A 6,843-nucleotide genomic window follows, 5' to 3' on the forward strand; every position below is an offset into this window, starting at 1 on the left:
CCAACAGGCCCTGACAAGACATTCCCTGCCTGCTCACGCTACTTTTACTGGGGCTCTGAGCTGCTTGTCTGAACTTAGACTTAAACTGCTTTTTCAAAGTTGGGCCAGCCTCAAGCAGAACACCCCAAGACTCTCCTTAGATAATTAAGGAACCCAGTACTTTCCCAGCTACGTACAGCAGTCTGGCACATCATCTGTGTAACACACTTCTGCAGCCCATATTAGCCTGTGTATATGCCTTAGACTGTTAACAAATATTGCAGCTGTGCTATTTCATATGTCTCTGGCCCTGCACTGCACAGCCTGACATTCCATACTAACGGGCCTTATTACTATGCTGTTACCTTATTGCTGCTGCGTCAGCTTATATGTCTTTGGGCTTAGGCTCAAGGTGGAGTGTTGTGTTATTTCATTGCTGGTCTAACAACTTTTTTTTCCTGCAGGTCCAGTTCATGATAATAGTCCTGCCTGTATATTAAGCAACTGTATGCTTCATTTCCTTTGCAGGGATTGCTGTATAATATCGCCCATAATTACTCTGTGATTCCATTCTGCCTGAACCCCAGTTGCTCCTGTCTGCTTATTGCACTTACCTGAATTATTTACTATCTTAGGAAGCAAACTTAGCTTCTTGCTCTGAGCACTAGCTGACAGGGGCCACTGCTCCGGGTGATCTAGGTTTATAAGCCCGCCTGTGTAATACTCTCACTCTCTCACCTCATATTTTGACACAGTCAGGCTTGCCCTCACTGAACTAACAATTCACCTGTGGTATATTGACTGATTTCTATACCCTACTGACTAACCCCTCACCTCCCCGCTCCCGCCCGGCTTGTCCGGGTGGGTCACCTCCAACTCCCTTTTCCCTTCCTTCGGGTCGTATCCCCCTGCTCCCCGAGGTGAGGGACTAGCATGGTGGCAACAAAACTGTACACTCATGTAATTTCTCCTCTTGATATGTAAATCAGCCCCACTCCAACAATGTGATAGGTATTATGTAAACTACGTGCTTGATTTTAGTATGTATAACCCTTGAATTTCTTTCAAAGCAGCAGGATATTGCTCTTGAGCCTCCAGAGATTCACTACTTTGCCTTCCAGAGATCTAACCATTAACCTATAAGATGCCTCACATGATAAAGAAGCATTCAAAGTCTAACCCCAAACCCAGGAAGACAGTCTTTGACCATTTTGCCCACGTTTCTAAGGAACCCCCATCCCACCCAGGAGGTGAAATGAGTGAACCAGAGTCCCAAGATGAAGAATCTCAATCTAGCCAACACTCAGCATCTTCCTCCCAACATTACATTACAGAATCATCGCTCAAGAAACTCCTGGCCATCCAGACTAAGTCCATCACCCAAGAAATCCAACGTAGCTCAGCTGAACTCAAAAAGGAAATTTCAGAAATTGGTGACAGGGTTGATGCGCTGGAGCGCAAGCAAGATGATCAAGCTGTGGACCAATCCAATATCCTGGCCTATGCTGAAAACCTGGCTGAGCAGATCTCACAATTAGAATCTAAACTGGCTGACATGGAGGACAGATCGAGGCGTAGTAATATCAGATTCAGAGGAGTCCCAGAAATGGTAGCTCCAGCAGATATCCAAGGTTACCTCCAAGACCTCTTCAGAGAGCTAATAGGCACCCCGGAAGGACTGTCTGGCACAATGGAGAGAGCGCATAGGGCTCTGCGCCCCAGGTCGGTGAGTTCTGACAAGCCGAGGGACATTGTGGTGTGCTTCCATAGCTACCTATATAAAGATCGCCTCCTTCAAGCTGCTTATCGTAAACCAAACTTAAGTGGAAGGTTCGAGGGGGTACAAATATTACCTGACCTTTCAGCACACACCCTCCAACAGCGCCGACACTTCCAGTCGGTGACCACTGCTCTGCGCAGGGCTAACTACCGTTATCGATGGGGGTTCCCAACCAGACTCATAGTTACCAAAGACAACCAGTCCATAACCATTACCACACCCTCGCAGGGTGCGACTCTGCTGACCTCATGGGGTTTATTAGTCGACCCCCAAAATGTACGGGCTCAACCTCAATCTACCTTGAAAGCTTCAGCCCCTGAATGGTCAACAAAAGAACAGAGAATAAAAAGGCCCAAGACACAACATCTGCAAGTTTCTCAAGGACATTCTGAGCATGCTGAATAGGCTCCTTCCGAAGTTACTTGACCTAGTTTATAAATAAGTCGGCTATTAGGTCTCCCCTGATGTTTTCTACTGACTAGCCTGCATTCTGAGGCAGGCAGGACCCCTGTGAGATTCTATAAGCCGTCACAATGTTCACTTTTGGAATAAGTTATATTTTATAAGTTATGATAAGTTATGTTTCCTGCTGTTTTGTAATTATTTCGACTTAAGCACTTTATGTTTTGATAAATACGTCCCTGGAGCGGGGCTGACGCTTCTGCTACACTGAGCTAGCTCCGGAGCTGTTCATTCAGCCCCCCAATTGAAGCCCACACTAGGGCTCTCTTGAGGTGGACTACTTCCACCACACCAGAGGCACTGCTAAGTGCCATCCTTTCCTACCTACCTTTCCCCCTCCTCTATATTTTCCCCATTCTGTCTTCCAGACCTAGGTACTACGACTTCACGGTCCCAACTCTCAATCACTACTAGACATGACTTCCTCTCCTTTGAGGTTTCTAACCCACAACGTTAGAGGACTTAATACTCCCTTTAAGAGAAGTCTCCTTTTGCGCTCGTTGAGGCACCACAACCCTGACATAGTATTCCTCCAAGAGACGCATTGGTTAAACGATGAACCGATCAGACTTTCCTCTAGGGATTACACGCACATTGAACATGCTCCCTTTACCAAAAAAGCCAGGGGCACTGCAATCCTCTTACATAAGAGACTGGCTATTGAACCAGTCATGACCATCAGAGACCAACAGGCCAGATATATTATTCTAATCTGTAATATTAACCACGTGCTCTACACACTTGTTTCAGTCTACCTACCCAACATTCATCAACCTAAGTGCCTCAAACACATTCTCCATGTCATCTCTCAGCACAAACAAGGTAGGGTCATTATCTCGGGCGACTTCAACATGACCTGGGAACCGAAACTAGATAGAAAATCCTCTGACTTAGCTAGGACTCCTCCCCCTACGGAAAGACTTGCTGCGAAATTCCGCACACTTATGACAGGCTCAGGGTTCTTCGACATTTGGAGGGCTATCCACACTCAGGACAGAGACTACACCCACTACTCACTGCCACACCGACAATACGCCAGACTTGACTACATATTCTCTACGGCAGACTCCCTTGACCTAGTAACTAACACGGCCATCCATATTTGCCCTTGGTCGGACCACGACTGTGTTACCGTCGACCTTATATCTTCAAATACCACTCGCTCCAGACCCTCCTGGCACATGCCCCACAACCTTTTGCAAGATATCCCCCTTAGAGAAAAATTACGCACAGAAATCAGACACTTTCTAGAAATTAATGACCGGGCACAAGTGGGTGATGACACCCTCTGGGGAGCTACTAAAGCGACCATAAGAGGCTTAATGATCTCTGAACAGGCTAAACTACGAAAGAAAGCGGGACTCTCGCTGTCTCAGTCTCACATTAAACTTAGAGAATTAGAGGCCCTAAATAGAGTAAAGCCTACTAACTCCGTAACGACCCAAATCACCAATATTAAAAACCACATATCTCAGCTAGAGCTTCGGAGAACCCAGGACAACTTAACTAAACTGAAGCAACTATACTTCTATAAGGGCAATAAGGCGGATACTCTCTTAGCCAATAAACTTAGAAGCAGAACTAGTATCGCACGTATTCATGGCATTGTTAAAGGAGGTTCCCTCCTTAAAATCCCCTCACAAGTTGGGGAGCCTTTTGCTGAGTTTTACTCCAGCCTCTATAACATAGAAAAAACTGAGAACCCCCCAGTAACCTCAGAAGACTCCATTCGTGAGTATCTAAAAGCACTGAACCTACCGTCCCTCTCACCCGATCAAAAAGACACCTTAAATTCGCCATTCACCCTTAGGGAGGTACAACTGGTTATCAAGAACTCTAAATCATTTAAATCACCTGGTCCAGATGGCTTCCCAGTGCATTTTTATAAAACTTACATCCAGGAGCTCTCCCCCTTGCTTCTTAGACTTTTCAATTTAGCTAGAGATGAAGGCAAATTTAGGAGTGAATTCCTTGAAGCCACTATTGTGACTATACTGAAACCTAATAAAGACCCCTCTTTTTGTGCCAGCTATAGGCCAATCTCACTAATCAACACTGATATTAAGTTCTTCTCCAAAATTCTAGCTAACCGTATTGCCAACCTCCTCCCCTATTTAATCAATCCAGACCAAGTTGGATTCATTCCCAAAAGAGAGGGTCCAGATAATACTAGAAGACTCTTGAATGTGATGTCCCTGTCGTCTAGCCTTAATAAACCTATGGCGATTATATCGCTAGACGCAGAAAAGGCCTTTGATCGGGTGAGATGGCGGTTTCTGTGGGAAGTACTTGATGCCTTTCAATTCCCGAATTCCCTCATGGGAGCAATTAAAGCCCTATACTCTACTCCTTCCGCTTCGGTTAAGGGACTAGGTTTCCAAACCCCCCCTTTTCAAATCTCCAATGGGACTAGGCAGGGTTGCCCCCTGTCACCCCTACTTTTCGCGCTGGCCATAGAGCCGTTGGCAGAACAAGTTAGACGCGACCCACACATGAGTGGGATTACCCTTTGTGGCACCAAGCACAATATAGCTTTATTTGCGGACGATATAACCCTTTTCTCTTCAGATCCTGCGTCCACCCTCCCTAGACTCTTACTTATAGTCAAGGAATTTAGTGCCCATTCTCACTACAAACTAAACATTCCCAAAACTGAGATTTACACCCAAGGCTTCCAGAGCTCGTCTATGGCCCCTCTAAAAATCAAATATCCTTTTATATGGTCGGACACTTCAGTGACCCACTTAGGAGTCAAATTATCCAATGACTTCCCCCGGATTATCAGGGACAACTACCTCCCTTTGCTATCGGAGCTTCGCTCCCTCGGCAAGAGCTGGAACCTCTTGCAAGTTTCGTGGTTAGGGCGGATAGCAGCATTAAAGATGTCTTTTTTGCCTCGTCTCACATACTTATTCCGCTGTCTGCCAATTAGAGTGCCCAGGCACATTCTATTACAGTTTCAGAGCGAAATAACTAAACATATATGGCAGGGCAAGCCCCCAAGGGTGGCGCAGAGAGTGCTACAGCTACCTAGATCTAAGGGCGGTCTGGGCTCTCCCTCCGTGGTAAGATACTACGAGGGAGCAATGCTCACCCATGTCTCCCAATGGGGAGTCACGCAATCTTCCTGCAAATGGCACTCCATCGAACAGGCTTCACTCCCTTATAACCTAAGTTTACGTGACCTGATATGGACGCCGTCCCATTGCCGTAGGGAACTATCCTTGATAAACCCCATCATCCAGGAATGCCTGAAATTTTGGGACAAAATCCGCCACTCTAGACAAATTGCCCCTCACCCCTCTCCCATAACCTCATTATCCGGCCTGTTAGTAGGCCTACAGGATGCCCATCCTCTGAGATGGACCCAAATTGGAATAAAGGTGGTCTCGGACCTCTGGCTACCGGCACCGGAGTGTGGATTTAAAACTGAGTCCCAATTGGGGGCTGATGTGGCCCTACCCCATATCCTGAAATTTGAATATTACAGAATCAAAAGCTTTATGACCGCCTGGGGCTTCAAGCCTCAGTCAAATCGCCCTCTGACCCCGTGGGAGTCCACTTGGAACCTAGGAAAGAGGCTATATAGACCCCTCTCTAGACATTACACCCTGTTGGACTCGGATCCAAACCCAGTTCCGGCCCCTCACCTGGCCAAGTGGAGCTCCCTGCTAGACAAACCGCTCACAGTAGATGATTGGGAACAAGCGCTCGAACGAACCAAAAAAGCTGTACATTGCACCACCCTATATGAAACTTATTACAAGTTGGTGGCCCATTGGTACTATGTGCCCATCAGGCTAGCTAAAATATTCCCTAGCGCATCTCCGTACTGTTGGAGAGATTGTGGTCAGAGAGGGGACGCTCTGCACATTTGGTGGGAGTGCCCTAAAATAAGCCCTTTATGGACAAAATGTTTTGGAGCCCTCTCCAAAATGGGAATCTCCTTACGTAGCTCTCCTGCAGTTGCCCTATTACACATAGGTACCCACTCTCTCCCCAAACACCATGCTTACATTAGTATATACCTCTTCATGTCCATCAAACACCTGATTGCCTGTGACTGGAAATCAGAGCCCTCACCTAGTTGGACGAGAGTTTGCTACTATATGGCCTACTTATATAATATGGAAAAAAGCATATTTTACAACCTAGGTAATTCTGACCTATTTGAGCTTACATGGACCGACTGGAAAGACACTTATGATACAACCTGGAGACCTAATGTCCTCACTCCCTCCTAGCTATTCCCGGAGGGAATGAGAGATCTGACCTAGGGATAGTTCTTACTAGGCCCAGCTGGATTTCCTTTGAAACACCCACCTACGACCAATGACATATTACTCAACCCTTTTCCCTACCCCCCCATCCCACCCTTAGACCTTTCTCCCTTCCCCCCTCTATTTGGCCAAGAGACCTTTGGGTCTCCCCTGACTGCGTTATAAAGTACCTTTAATTATATTAGTTCATGATGGTGTTATAAGTACTTCCATGAACAGTATATCAATTATTTCGCAATGTATGTCTATAGACAGTTTAGAGGACGGACTGTGTCCTCGCATTGTTATATTTGCATCTGTATTGTTCTCTTGGTTTTCATTATTCGTATATTTATACTTGTA

Source organism: Bombina bombina, chromosome 2 (genome assembly GCF_027579735.1).
Source record: "Bombina bombina isolate aBomBom1 chromosome 2, aBomBom1.pri, whole genome shotgun sequence".
In the NCBI taxonomy this organism is placed as follows: Eukaryota; Metazoa; Chordata; class Amphibia; order Anura; family Bombinatoridae; genus Bombina; species Bombina bombina.